This window comes from Ascaphus truei, chromosome 17 (assembly GCF_040206685.1).
Source record: "Ascaphus truei isolate aAscTru1 chromosome 17, aAscTru1.hap1, whole genome shotgun sequence".
NCBI lineage: Eukaryota > Metazoa > Chordata > Amphibia > Anura > Ascaphidae > Ascaphus > Ascaphus truei.
In genome coordinates, this window is record NC_134499.1 from 9,361,115 (window position 1) to 9,376,298 (window position 15,184).

Sequence of the window (15,184 nt, forward strand, 5' to 3'; positions counted from 1 at the left end):
GGGAGAAGACAAAGACGAGATCTACAACTACCTGGCGGTAGCAGAATGTCCCAGCAGGACTCCGAAAGAGACAGGTTCATTTTAATACACTATGAGTATTGAAGTCAGGTGCATCTCACATAATGTTAAAGGCCTGAATAGCCCAGCAAAACGCAAACTAGCCCTTAGAGACTATAAAAGACACAAGGCGGATTTATTATTCCTCCAGGAGACGCACTTCTCCAGGGACAGCTACCCCAAATTCCTAGATAAAAATTTCCGAACGGTATACTTAGCATCCGCACAGGTTAAAAAGAGGGGGGTAGCCATAGCGATACACAACCGACTAGCCTTCACGTTAGAAAAGAAAGTAACTGACAGAGAGGGTAGATATCTCATCTTGGTGGGCTCGCTCCAGGGGAAACCTCTTACATTGGTATCCATATACGCACCTTGTGAGACGTCAGGGGACTTTTTCGCCCTTTTCTTCCGAAAATTACGGAGAGAGGCAAAAGGAACGCTGATAGTAGCGGGAGATCTTAACAGAACAATAAACCCCAAACTAGATCGATGCACCGAATCAGGTCTCCCACCAAAGCCAGACATCCAACAAATCACTCAGGGCCTAAAGGACTGCCAATTGGTAGATATCTGGCGGGAGCAACACCCACTGAGCAGAGACTATACCTTCTTTTCCCATCCCCATAACCGTTACAGCCGGCTGGACTACTTCCTAGTATCTAATAGACTGGTCCCAGTGGTCTCCCATTCGGGCATACACGATATTTCGTGGTCGGACCACGCACCCATTGAGCTGCGGTGCACATTAAATTCACTAGACAGGCCAGGAGCAAACTGGAGATTAAACGAACTGCTGCTGAAAATCCCTAATACCCATTTGGAAATCGGAGAGAAAATAGCAGAATTTTTCTCGGATAACTTAGGTTCAGTGACATCACATACCACACTTTGGGAGGCCCATAAAGCCACCCTAAGGGGAACGTTAATGAACCTAGCAGCTAGAAGGAAGAGGGAGCAAGACTGCCGGATAAAACTCCTACACGAGAAATTGGCAGCCCAAACAGAGGAACATAAGAGAGATAAAAGTGAAGTCTCCTTCAAAGCACTCTCAGACACGAAGCAGCAGTTAAATATCGTACTAACCTCCCAGGCAGAAAAAGAAATGAGCTGGACAAAGCGCAGGTACTTTGAGAAGGCGAACAAGCCGGACACCCTATTAGCTAATCGACTCCGTCACAAAATTCCGAATTATCACATACAAGCCATCCGCACACAAGGGGGAGACCTCACCTCAAATCCTAAGCGGATCGTGGCAGAATTTAAAAGCTACTACGAGGCGCTCTACGATGGAGGGAAGGTCACACATAATCAAAATACGAGGGACAATCTCAGGGATTTTCTACGGGAAGCAAAACTCCCAACATTGACCAGGGTGGAAAGGGAAGCGTTACAGACGGACTTCTCTTTAGAAGAGTTAACGGCAGTTGTAAAGTCACTTAAGCCTGCCAAGGCGCCTGGCCCTGATGGCTTCTCCAATCTATACTACAAAAAATACCTAAAAATTCTAGCCCCACACCTGTTAAGAATGTTTAATTCGGTCATGCAGGGGGCCTCATTTCCAGCACAGATGCTGCAGGCGTCCATCTCCCTGATCCATAAACCTGGCAAGGACCCGGCAGACTGTAAGAGCTACCGGCCCATCTCGTTGATAAATACAGATCTCAAAATTTTCTCCAAATTATTAGCCAATCGAGTGGGTATCGTCCTTCCCAGGTTGATTCATCCAGATCAGGTAGGGTTCATCGGAGGAAGGCAGGCGGCAGACAATACCAGGCGGATAATTGACTTGATTGATCTGGCACAAAAACAGAACACCCCGTCAATGGTGTTGAGTCTGGACGCCGAAAAAGCCTTCGATCGGATTGATTGGCCCTATCTGAGAGGAACGCTTGAAGCATTTGGCTTTAGAGGACGTCTCCTAGGGGCCATCATGGCCCTATACGAGGGGCCAACGGCAAGGGTACGGCACCAGGGGTTCCCCTCGGAACAGTTCCCAATAAAGAGCGGAACTCGTCAGGGCTGCCCGCTGTCGCCCTTGCTGTTCGCCTTGTGTGTAGAACCTCTGGCGGCATATATAAGAAACAACCCGGATATTACGGGAATATCTGTAAAAGAGCAGTCACACAAAGTGGCGCTCTACGCGGATGATGTGATCCTGACATTATCAAAACCCCTTACCTCCCTGCCCAATGTCTTCTCAATTCTGGGGACCTTCAAACAAATATCGGGGTTCAAAATTAATCAGGCCAAATCTGAAGCCCTCAATATTAATCTTTCAAAGCCGATGGAAAAATTAATTGGACTAAATTTCAATTTTAAATGGCAACCCTCCACGCTTAAATACCTAGGGGTATACATCACGAAAGACTACAAAGCTTTGTACAAAGCAAACTATCCCAGGTTGTTCCGGACTTTGCGTGAGGATCTCCGGCGTTGGGCGGAGTGCAGCATCTCGTGGATAGGGCGCATTCATAGCATAAAAATGAATCTCCTCCCGCGGATGCTGTACCTTTTCCAGGCCCTACCGATCCCCCTAGTAAAAGATGATATCCTTGCGTTACAGTCCCTAATAACAAAGTTTATCTGGGAGAAGAAAAGCCCACGAATTAAAAAAGAAATCTTGAGGAGGCCGACCTTGAGAGGAGGGTTGGGGGTGCCATGCTTGTTCGCTTATCACGAAGCAGCCCAGCTGAGTCAGATTGTGCAATGGCATTTAGACCCAAGTCTTCGAAGGTGGGTCGAGCTGGAGAAGGCGTGCTGCACACCAATAGAAATCCATAGTCTAATCTGGCTGGCCAAAAAGAATAGGTCCACCATACGAACGCCTCTGCAGGCGGTGGCTAGCTCCTTGAAAATATGGGAGGCAACCAAATTTAAATGTTTCCTTACATCTCCGAACTCCCTAATGACCCCAATTTGGGGGAACCCAGATTTTGCTCCTGGACTGGATAGCTCTAATTTCTCAAACTGGATACAAGCAGGGTATCTCCGACTAAAAGATCTGGAGGCTAGGCAGCACATTAAGTCATTTGCCCACATAAAAGAAGAAAAAGCACTTCCTAACGCGGAACTATTCAGGTACCTCCAGATCAGGGCTTTCTATAACGAAGCTCCAATTCGGCCCCGGAGAACAAATTTTGAGCAGCTCTGTTCAAGAGACACGGACACAAGGGGACTAACCTCTAGAATGTACAGGGAGGTAGTCTGCCCGGAGCCGAAGGTCCACCCCAGACTTAGTTACATGAGACAGTGGGAAACAGACTTAGGGGAGACATTAGAAGACGAGGACTGGGACAGGATCCTGCAGGCAGCAGCCAAAAGCTCTATCTGTACCACGTTAAAGGAGAACGCCTATAAAGTCCTGATGCGGTGGTATTATACTCCCACTAAATTATCTAAATTTGTCAAAGGCTACTCTCCGCTCTGCCCCAAACAGTGCGGAGACAGAGCGGACTTATGCCATATGCTGTGGTCTTGCACAAAGGTGGCGCCGATTTGGGCAGAAATTAGAGACTGGCTTCAACGTTTGTTGGAGGTGGAGATCCCCCTGGACCCATGGCTGTTCCTGCTGGGCAGACGGGTCAGGGGACTATCTAACGCCTCACATAAGCTAATCACACATTTGGCAACTGCCACCAGGTGCGAGATTGCAGCACTGTGGAAACAACCAATCCTCCCATGCATCCCCAAGATTAGAAATAGAATTTGGTTTGTTTGCCGGATGGAACAATTAACAAGTTTGGTTAATGACACCGGCCAAAATTATCTAAAAGTCTGGTCGCCCTGGCTGGCACAGACGGACATCCCGGGAATAGATAGTACCACAATATTGCAATGATAACTGAGAAAGGCGCTCTCCGGTAACGAAAGGGATCCATGACGGCAGATTGACAGTATAGCATGGGGAGAGGGCGTGAAAACGCCAATCAGCATCCACAATGGGGGACAGAGATAGACCACATGGAGCCACAGGGCGCTAGGCAGAGAGGCGTGTACACATAACCCCACGACATCCTCGCTGAGGAGCACATCCAACAGGAGAACTGGGAAAACTCGAAGCCGGTGCCGCTTCTGCAAGAAAGTCTTTATTGCACCCCCCCCCCCCCCCCCACCTGGTCTACCCTGTTTCCAGATCCCCGTGTTTGTCCTGTGAGTCTAGTACGTCTAGTTTTTGGTCGATTGTTAAAAATAAAAAAGTAAGGGTGATATTATAGAAGCCAATGGGAAGTGATAACATGTATGTTTGAATGCACCCAATAAAACCAAAGTTTCAAAAAAAAAAAAACCTTATCAAATAAAAAAAATTCTCTCTAAAACTAATTTTTGGTCTCAAATTTTTCCATTTTATTTCAATCCCATTACATACAGCTTGAAACGGTGTGACACCGGATTGTGTGGAAAGGAGCGGGAATAAGGGATGGGTTACAGTACATTGCGTTTACATTTTGAATACACAATAGCGCGCTATCGCCAACTAGCGTTTCCAGACGGTATTGCGAACAATGCTGAAATTCCATTGCCAGCCCTCTGCCACATTGCGTGAAAACGCGAGCAAACTATGAATGTGTGTGGGGCGGGCGAGGCGCCTGCAAGGTATACGCAGGGGTGCAGCAACCAACCATAGCGCTACATCTGTATCACATTGTATTAAATGAATGGAATATCATATACAGCAGAGGTGCGCAAACTGGGGCACATGAGATTTTTCAGGGGGGGGTGGGGGGGGGAGGGGAGGGGAGGGGCGACGGTTGCAGAGGCCCCGGCCTCTTCCCCCGGGATTTAAGTTAAATGCCTTGGGGATCGCGTTTTTGACGGCTTCAGGACTCGTCTCCATGGCTACCTGGAGTAATTTGACGCCGCACCCAAGGTAAAGGGGGGTGCAAGCACCGGGGGAGGCAAGGCAGGGGGGGGCGCAGCTCCAAAAGTTTGCGCTCCCCTTATATGATATTCCATTAATTTCCTGTGATACTGTATATCATATATGAAATTAATAGAATGTCATATTCCATGCATTTCAAGATATATGATATTACACTCATTTCATATGATATATCATATGAAATGAGTGTAATATATCATATCATTTGAAATAAATATAATATCAAAAAGTATCATATCATATATGAAATTAATGGAATATCATTTCAAATGAATAGAACATCAAATCATATGAAAAACATATAGAGTCAGCTTTCCACGCTCGGGCTGTCAGTGGTATTCTTTTGAAGTCAATTTCCCCTTGCAGCTGAGTGTGTAGGAGCACGTCCCCAAAACGCTCCTAAAAAAGGACTCCCAAACGGGAGACCCCAAAAGACAAAAGAAAATACACACAAAGCGCGCCGGGGATTAATATAAACCCAACTAATAAAATAAAGAGAATATAAAACCTTAAGATAAAATAAAATCCTCCGAGACCGGGATATAGGTAGTTAAAATATTTTATTCTTAATAAGAGGTCTGAATGACCACACAACTGGCAAAAAACAAGACAAGCGGTGTACATACACGAATAACATACATACATTAGATATATATAAAGACCATCTGGTCCCAAAAACTACCCAATATGCAGTGATGCTCCAAATCGTGATAGAATACCAGAGCTGGGCAAAAGGCTGAAATGGGGGAGACAGACACTCACCATAGAAGCGCGAGCTGGAGCCGCTCGCTGGCGCTTAACTGTCCGGACCACACCAGCCGCGGAGATTGTAACACAGCCCGAACTTCCTGGTTCTATTCTCTGTCTCAGCTAATCAGCAAGTGCGTAGAGTGACCTCTCGTGACCTCAACGCGTTTCGCAACAACACAAAAATGGCAGTTGTGTTCTATTTTGCACACAATCACAGTGATGCATACACAATGTCTGGGCCCAAGAGCTGACACTGTAGGACCCCAAAACACGGGTCAGGGGTAACCAAGTGGGCTTGACCTATATTATAAGCCTGGTTAACCCCTTCCCTGCCACAATCTGTGGGTTAGTGCTTTGCTTAGGACTATCCGAAAGTGATTTTAGTTTAGCTTAAAGTTTAGTTATTTTAGTGTTTCTTTCTCTCTTGTGTCTAGCCCCTATGCTAATTAGGGTACCTCTCATTGTTGCCTTGTGTGCTTCCCAAAGGTTGGTTCGGGAATTTACACTGCCATTGTTTACCGTAAAGAATTGGTCAATCTCCACACATATATAGATTGGTGGATTTCTGGGATTTTCAGGATTGACTCATAAAGTTTCCAATTTGCTCCAGGTCTGTCCAGGTGTATTTGAGCGCACCTTACAGTAGCTCAATCGGTGCATGGTCCGACCATGAAATATCATGGACCCCTGCTCAGGAGACCTTGGGGACCAGTCTACTAGAGATAAAGAAGTAATCGATTCTGCTATAACTGTTAGGCTTTGGTCCCACTGCGCCCGGCGGCACGCACAGCCGCGTGCGCATTCCTCAGCAGCAGGGGTATTCTTTCCTAGCCGGTCCCAGTCCCCCCTCGCTGCTGGCTCACAATGTGCTGTGACACGTCAGCCGCCAGGGGATGCAAGAAAATTGTGATCCCGAGCGGTGACGCGTCACGTGGTGCACTGATGAGCCTATCAGCGGCGGGGGCGGGAGCTGTCAGACAGTTTCCTCCACAAGGTAGGGGGTGGTGTGTGTGTGTGTGTGTATCTGCGTGTGTGAGGAGGGCATTTGTGGGGGGAGGGAGCGGGAGCTGCTTACCTTCCAGCAGCCCGCAGCAGCTCCCTCCTGCAGCCCGGGAGACCGAGCCCGTGGAGGGAGGGGGGGAGTAGCGGGTCCCTCTGCTCAAACCACGCTACCCCCTCCCACTCCCACCCCCTTCCCCCCCCGGCTCCCTACAGACCGCAAATCGCGGTCTGTGCCTGTCAGCGCGCCGCCTGTCTGCAGTGCGGGCGCGCTGACTGAGGGAGCGGGGCCTTAGCCTTATGGGGATGGGAAAAGAAAGGTATAATGTCTTTCAGAAGGATGGAGTTCTCTCCAAATATCAGAGTTGATTTAGCCGCATACCTGTGGTTAGTACATACCACGCAACTTTATTATTAGGTTTATGCGCACCTGATCTATCTACCTTTGGGTCGATCGCTATGTTGAAGTCCCCGGCTAATATTATATTGCCTTTTGCCTCATAATTCAGTATCAGAAAGAAATTAGTGAAAAAAACAGGGTTTTGCTCGCAAGGGGCATATACGGAGGATAGAGTCAGAGGCTGTTCCTGCACCGAGCCCACTAGTATCAAGAGCTGGCCTTCTCCGACTTTCTTGACTTTCAACTATACATTAAATGGAGAGTTATTGTGGATCAATATTGCAACACCTCTGTTTTTCTCAGTGACTGATGCTAAGAAGAATTGCCCGAAGTGTTTATCTATACATTTAGGTGCACTGTTTACGCTAAAGTGTGTCTCTTGGATCATTCCTATATCGGCTTGTTTATTCCTGTAGTCAGCTAGTGTCACCCTGCGTTTATTAGGGCTATTCAAGCCTTTAGCATTATGTGAGATTATATTGACTGACATTTTAATTTAACTTGTCTTTTATTCTCTCAAAAGCGCCGTATAACTGCATCTCATGTTTAGTTTGCATCGTATGAGAGGAGCAGGTTTCCCTGTCAATACACCCAGTAATGTGGCCCTTCGGACCCCCGGCAGAGGAGAGATCAGACACCGAGGGTGGGGAAGGGGGAGAGGAAGGGAGGGGTGGGGAAGAAAAGAACATGAAAGGACCAGAGTTGGATGTGACCAATCTCGGCCCTTTTTCCCTAGGGGTAGGTCTGACTACTGGCACCTCAATAGTAGGTACCCAGTACTCCGGGGGATCCCGAGTTTCATGTACATGAACAACTTCCATGTATCACGCCACGAAGCACAGGCGAACCCCCGAAGTGGTCCCAGTTCCGGCATTTTTTATAACCTTAACATTATATCTGAAACATAATCATAGCGCGGCAGATCACCACAACGGTTTTTTTTTTAAGTAAAAAAAAAGAAAAACATATATGAGCGATAGAGTAAACCCACTGCCAGATAGTGTATATATAGTGTACCTCAGAGGATATATACAAATCCTTTCCATCACATATAGTAAGGAACAAGTCAGACATCAACAGTCCGTAACATAAACATCAACTGTAACTCCCATCTTCCTTAACCTAACCTATCCGGCCCGGCCCCGAGGAGGCACCCAGGACCCATGAATCCACCCACCACAGCTCTCCTCTTTCTCTCTCTGTTTTGATAGGACCCTCATCGCCCCCTTCTCTTATTCAAATCTACTTTATTTGTGTCTACATTTCTCTATTTCCCCAATATTTCTTTATTTAGGGACTATGGTGGCTATGTGGCGGAACACCCATGGGCCCCGGCACCTTATATGGGGGATCCGGTGGTCCCGGCACCTCCCATCGATTGTCCATGCCAGTCTGTCCACTGCTTCTGATGTCTAAGTGAATCTTCTAATCGTCCAGGTGGTCGTGTATCTCCATCCACCTTCTCTTCTGCAGCAACAAGGTAGATGTAAGAGTTAATAACCGGCTTTCCCCTTAATTCCACGCCCCTCCCCCTCTTCCCCATCTCATCTAGACAGAGCCATCAATTCTATGCCTATTACAACGTAATATTATTTCACACTAGGTAAATCATTATTTTAACCTCCCCTCTCCCCCAGGCCCCCTCTGCCCTCATGACCCGTTCCAGCCGAGAGTTTTCATCCCAGTCCAGAAACAAAGACCCAAGCGGATCTCCAGTAGTGTTCCAGTCAACACCTCCCTCCCCCCCCCCCATGTCCCATCCTGAGGGTGGACCCTGGGATCCAGATTGTGTACATTTCTGGTGTTATGCCCCTCGCCTCCAGATTCTATAATCCCTCTATTAGCCCCTACGCCCCCTTGTGTAACCGGATGCAGAGATGGCCTCTGCGGGCTGGGCACCGCAGTTTATAGGACCCTGCGGAGCCTCTACATGTATATGACATGTCTACCATGTATTATATGTAGCGTTGTTTGCGTGAGTGTCTTTGTGTGCCCTTTTTACCGTATGTGACTTAGGGGCTATATTTAAGTGTGCTGCTCAGATTTCGCGTGTCGTGTGTCATTATCCGGTGTGGCTGTACCGACTTGCTGATAACAGTGTGCGTGTCGTGTGTCATTATCCGGTGTGGCTGTACCGACTTGCTGATAACAGTGTGCGTGTTCTGTGAGCCAGGTATGTATTTGGACCAGTGTCTCTCCTTCTCTTCTCTGGTGTAGCGAATGTCCTCTCTCCTTTGTCCCATCGGGCTTGGGGTTCCTTTGCGGGTGGTCAGATCCAAGGGATAGAGGGCCCGGATGATCTCCTGTGTGTCCTGAGCTGCCGTTATGTCCGCTTGAGCTCGCACCAACTCTTTCCTCTCCTCTTCGATATAAGGTAAGATGGCCGCCACACTTTCCCTCCATAACCACTAGAGGGGGTACGGTTCGGCACCTGGGAAAGCCTTTAACTGTTATAACCGGAACATTAGGTCTGGCACCTTTAAGAGCAAAATTGAACTTAATTGGTATCAGTTAAGATGGTTTTTCTCTTCTTTCCCTCGCTGCAGATCCCACTTGCTTCCAGACAGCCGCAGGAACTGGATCATCGTCCGGAGCGAGGTGAGAGGAACCGGGGGAATCCACTTGCAGGCCCAATTTCTTTAAAAGCGTGCTTCCTTCCTCAGCACGTTTTATAGTAAAAGCCACCCCATTTTTTAGGACCAGGAGGCCAAAAGGGAACAGCCACCGATATCGGATGTCCTTATCCCTTAGGACCTTAGTGACCGAGAGCAGGCTTCTTCGTCTAGCTAACGTAGTGGGGGAAAGATCTTGAAAAACTTGTATTTTTATTCCATCAAATTCCAAGCTTTTGGCGGTTCTAGCAATTTGACACAAAGCGTCCTTTATTTTGTAAAAATGGAACCGCATGATGATATCTCTGGGGTGTTCCCCAGGCTGCGGTTTGGAGCGGAGGGCCCTGTGGCATCTATCAAGATGGAGGTCCGCTTCTTTCTTGTCCGGGAACATGTGCTCCAGCCATTTTGAGGCCAAATCCTCAGGATCTGAGACGGATTCCGGAACCCCTCTTACACGGATATTGTTCCGCCTGTCCCGGTTCTCTGAGTCTTCCTGCTTGTCTCCCAGCTCCATTATCTTTGTGTGCAGGTAAGCCGTGGTTTTAGTAGTTTTATTTAGGGCTTTAACGGTGTCGTCCATTTTTGTTTCCAGGGCATCCGTTCTGTCCCCCAAACTATCCAAGTCTTTTCATGGATCCCAGAGTTCCTTTGGAAAGAAGGACTTCATTTCCCTGCAGAATTCCTTAAGGTCACTTCTTGTGACTAAATCCTTGCCTCTGGATATATTGCTGCTTTCTGATCTCTCACTCTCTCAGTCAGAGCCTGCGTTATGGGTCCCTGAGCTTCCCGCCTTTGCCAGCTCAGTTTTGTTGAAATAATCCGTCAACAGTGGGTCACCTGTCTTGGCCCTCGTTGTCATCCTGGGGTGTTCCGCCACTTATGTTTGCCTCCGCTATTGAGATACAGTTAGAGTTTAGCCGCCTATGATTAATGTTATCGCCGGTGGGGACAGAGCCTAATCTTTAGGCATCCATTGACATTGCCGTCGCGCATGCGCCTCTTCATGCATTCACACTCTATAGTCTTTTTCACCACTTAGACTAAGGTTGCGCCCATAGAGGGGGGAGCCGCGCTCCTCTGCGATGACGCTGAGGCTCGTCTGCGCAATCAGGAGCGATTGCATGAACTAGCAGACGAGCCAGCGTGGCGGGGGGAGGCGGGGCACTGACGTCACTGGGCCAATAGCCCGCGAAGCGCCAACGTCAACGTCACGCTGCTTAGCTCTGATTGGATATATAGAGATTCAGACCACAGAGCAGTCCAAACAATCCAGTGCTCCAAAAAAATTATTGTAGAGGTGTGTGACTGGGGATACGCTGTATATAAGTGTCTCTAGACATTGTAATAGACACACCATGTGTGTCAGCCTGTGAGCAATTGCCAGTAAGGCTAACGTATAAGAAGGTAATGAGTAAGCAAAGATAGTAAATGAAAGGCTTGTTACCGACTGGCTGCCAGATGCAGCACGATCGCGTCGTAGTAAAATTACTCACAGGTAGGTGAAGTGGGAAAGATGATTCTAAATCTTGTGCAATCACTGGGAGCGGCGTCTCCTCCAACAGCAGCCTCCGATGATGGGCAGCGCTACGTCAGGAAATAGGGGAATCCCCGCGCCACAGCCAGGGCAAATTCCTCCGTATTGTAGAGGGGGGTGAACGGGCCCCCAAACCGAAGACTCCGTCACTGGACAGACGCAGCCCCAGTGCGGCTCGTCAATGATAAGTAACCGCCAGCCTCTTTCACCGGAATGGGTTGCTGTGTATAGCAGGGAGGAGGTCACAGCTGGTATCCAAATGAGAGCTTGCAGCAGCGTATCGCCAGCGGCGGGCAGCCAGGTAAGGAGGAGTAGTCTAGAGTATTGGAAAAAACCGGAGCACAGGCCACCAGCACAGGGCGCGAAACATGTCAGAGCGTCTTTAGGAACTCTGCCCTATGTTCTTTTATCAACAAACCATTCTAAAGAAGACCCTCGTGTCCTGTGATGTGCTGGTGGGCTGTGCTCCGGTTTTTTCCATTACTCTCGCTCTGATTGGTGGTTTTCAGCCGACAGCGCGCTCAGAAACAGGTTCTGCTGTCGGCTGAAAATCCCTGCGCCACAGCGCGCCTGCGGACACTCACGGGAGCCCCCTCTCAAGACATCCTCAATGAGGATGACGGGGTTCATCGCGGAGCGTCCGCACGGCTCAACGTTTACTGTCCTTCTATGGACTCAGCCTTAGAGATGTACAAGAATTAATACGTTAAGATAATATTGTCGCGGGAGACCAGGCTATTTACACCTTTTTACCAGGAACATTCATTGAGCAGAACAAGGTAATGAAATAAATTGTAATTTATTCGGCATAAATTTGCTTACACACAATGATACACAAAATACAGACAAAAATACACACTTACTGGGGGTCTAGGTTCGAAAACTAGACTTTCCTAGGTGCAGGGAACTCTATGGGAGAGTTTAACCCTGACCGGGACTTAGCCCGGAATCTCATGGAACCCAAATCGGCATAAAGTTCCATACGCCACCGCTACGTTCTCTTCTGAGAACTTGGTCAATCCTGACCACGAATCAGCCCAAATCTTCTGGAACTCAAATCGGCATAAACTCCCAGCCACGACGCTATGTTCAATTCCGAGAACTTGGGCGCAGAATGCTGGACTTAGTCTCTGGCGGGCAGGCTTTTCAGGCTTGAAATCGAAGCCGGTTGCTTTGCTATTACAAACAGAGCATCTTTGAAAATCTGCCCGTGCCCTTTCGGCTCTGACTCAAGGGAACACTGTCACGGGAGACCAGGTTTATTAACACCTTTTATACCGGGATCATATGATTGAGCAAAACAAGATGGTAAAATAAATTGTAATTTATTTCAGGAAAAGACATACACACAATGTACCACAATTTACAAGGTTAACACATTTACTGGGAGCGGGGCTGCCGAATAAATCTATCCTCGGAAAGAAATTCGCAGAGATGACCTCTTTAGGAGCCCTTTTCCTTGACCGGTAGTTACTCACAAAAGTCCTGGAACTATTTTCGGCACGCAATGCCAGCCGCGACCGCTACGTTCTAAAAAGCGGGACTTAGAAACTTTTCTGAGTTCAAAATCCTTGAAGCCGGCTCGCGTCTATTCAGTCCAGAGCATCTTTGACTTTGCCGCTGTTGGTTTGGCGCTTGGAATCTGCACTCCTGATTGGCTGCAAGCTCTCTTAAGGCTTTCAGGCTCTCATTCACTAACCTGTACAGCCTATCAGAGCGTGGGAATTCTGCCAGCTAATCACCGATTTGCCGGTATTGTAAAGCTGGGAGGGCCCCTTTTCTCAGTCTGTAAAGGGGCATGCGCCAACCTGGCACCTCTGCCTCTTTGCATATTGCGCCCACCCGCTGTCCCGGCTCCACAGAGTCTGGGTTCTGGCAAATGGTTGCCGGATAGCCCCGTGTTAGCCCAGGATATGGATACTCAAGCAGAACTGCAGTACCCTCCTGTTCTAACACCTGGGCATCCCTGAGGCTTTCAAGCACGGACTCCGCACAGACACAGAGGCACCAAGCTTGGTCGCCATCTGGTCCCTTGGAATCCAGGACATGGAAATCCCACAGTTCATACAGTATACAGGTGATCAATACATATACGTATTAAAAATATAACCATTTAATCAAATATATTGTGTCCTGTTTTCTGTGTGCTAAAAGATGTGAGTTCCTATTCTGGGGTCAGGGATGGAGTGAGAGTATAATTCACCCAGTCACCAGCCTCATTCTTGGCACACGTTAGAATTTTTTTTTTTAAATCTTTTAGACACTGCGATCATGCTCAGCTTTATCACTTAGCTGGAGCATCCCCTGAACCCCTACACTAGGTTCAGGGTACCTGGGCATGTATCTGGGTACCTCTGCTATACTGGGGAACCCCTGCTACACTAGGGACTCCGTGTATAGCTGCAGATATAGTTTAACCCCTTCATACCCATTTACCCTGTCTGGATGATGCTGCAGCAGGGATCCTGGCAGTGAGTCGTAATAGCGCTTTCAGAGTCAGAGTTTGGCGGAGTAATGTGCATGGTTGTATCCGAGAACTCACTCAATTACCGGATACAACTTTTGGGGTATCCCATAACTCTGGAACCCCGATACATAGACACATTCTGTAAAGACTTTCTCCGACAAACCCACCCTGAAACTTACAGCCTAGAAATCTCCCGATCCCAGCACCTCAGTAAAGGCAAATGACACATACATTTTTAATGTCGCAAAATTGGTATACATTCTCAGTAATACATTTTTGACATCTGGGTCCCAGAGCTGACACTCTAGGATCCCAACACACGGGTCAGGGTTAACCAAGTGGGCTTAACCTTTATTGATGAGCCTGGTTAACCCCTTCACCATCACAAGCACACCATCTGATTGGCTCGCAGCTTCTTATAGTATTCTCTGCTTCATTCACAAAATAGAAGCAGATCGGACAGCCAATCAGCGCGTGGGAATTTTCCCAAGCAGCCAATCAGAGCCAAACCGGCTAGAAAATTCGGGTCAGCGGGAAATTCGAAACAGGTTAGGGGCATGCGCAAGCTTGCCACATACCCCCCAGCCACCCGCTGGGCAGGTTCCACTAGGCCTGGCAGAACAAGGGGCGTCCCGGAGGAGTCTTGGGGTACAGGGAACAAAAAGGGAAAAAATGTCTCTTTATTTCTGCCTTATTTCCTCACACACTTTCCCTGTGACTCCGTTTGGACTCTGAATCTCCCCCCCCCCCCCACAACCTTATATAGGGTTGGGCACCCACAAACCCTATACTGGTTGTGGGTTACCTTGGCACTAGCTGGGGTACCCCCCTTAACCTAGGAATTCCCTCAGCTACAGGAATACATATTTATCCCTGTGCCTCATTCACCTTTCTGGGCTGTGCTGAAGCAGGGTGCCCGAGTGGTGAGTCGCGCTTATGTTTTCATGGGGAGTTATTACCGGGACAATGTGCCTGCATGTATCCGAGAATTAGGCATGATTCCCGGGTACATTTATTGGGGAACTGGCAACTCTGGACCCCAACCTCCCAGGCACATTCTGTCAACAGTTCCTCCGCAACCCCCCCCCCCTCACGCCCCCCTGAAACTCATCCCCTAGCAATCCCTGCTTGATTGCATGCCCAGAAAGGGAAAAACACAAAAAAGGGGTTTATTATTACAGACAGTATAATGCCGTAATATAGGGTTACTGGGCCCAGGAGCTAACTCTCTTGGACCCTTATACACGGAGCAGGGGTAACCAGAACGGGCTAGACCTTTATTATATAGCCTGGTTACCCCCTCCCGTCACATATATATCTATATGGCTGGTGCTGTTTCCACCTATTAGGAATGATTGTATTTTCCGGCTTACGTTTGTAGTATCTCACTGATCGGAGTAGACGTTACGCGCGTCTTACTATAGTAAGTAATTAACGTTTGCCGGCATCTTGCCTTTATTCCAAGGGGTACAAAGTGACC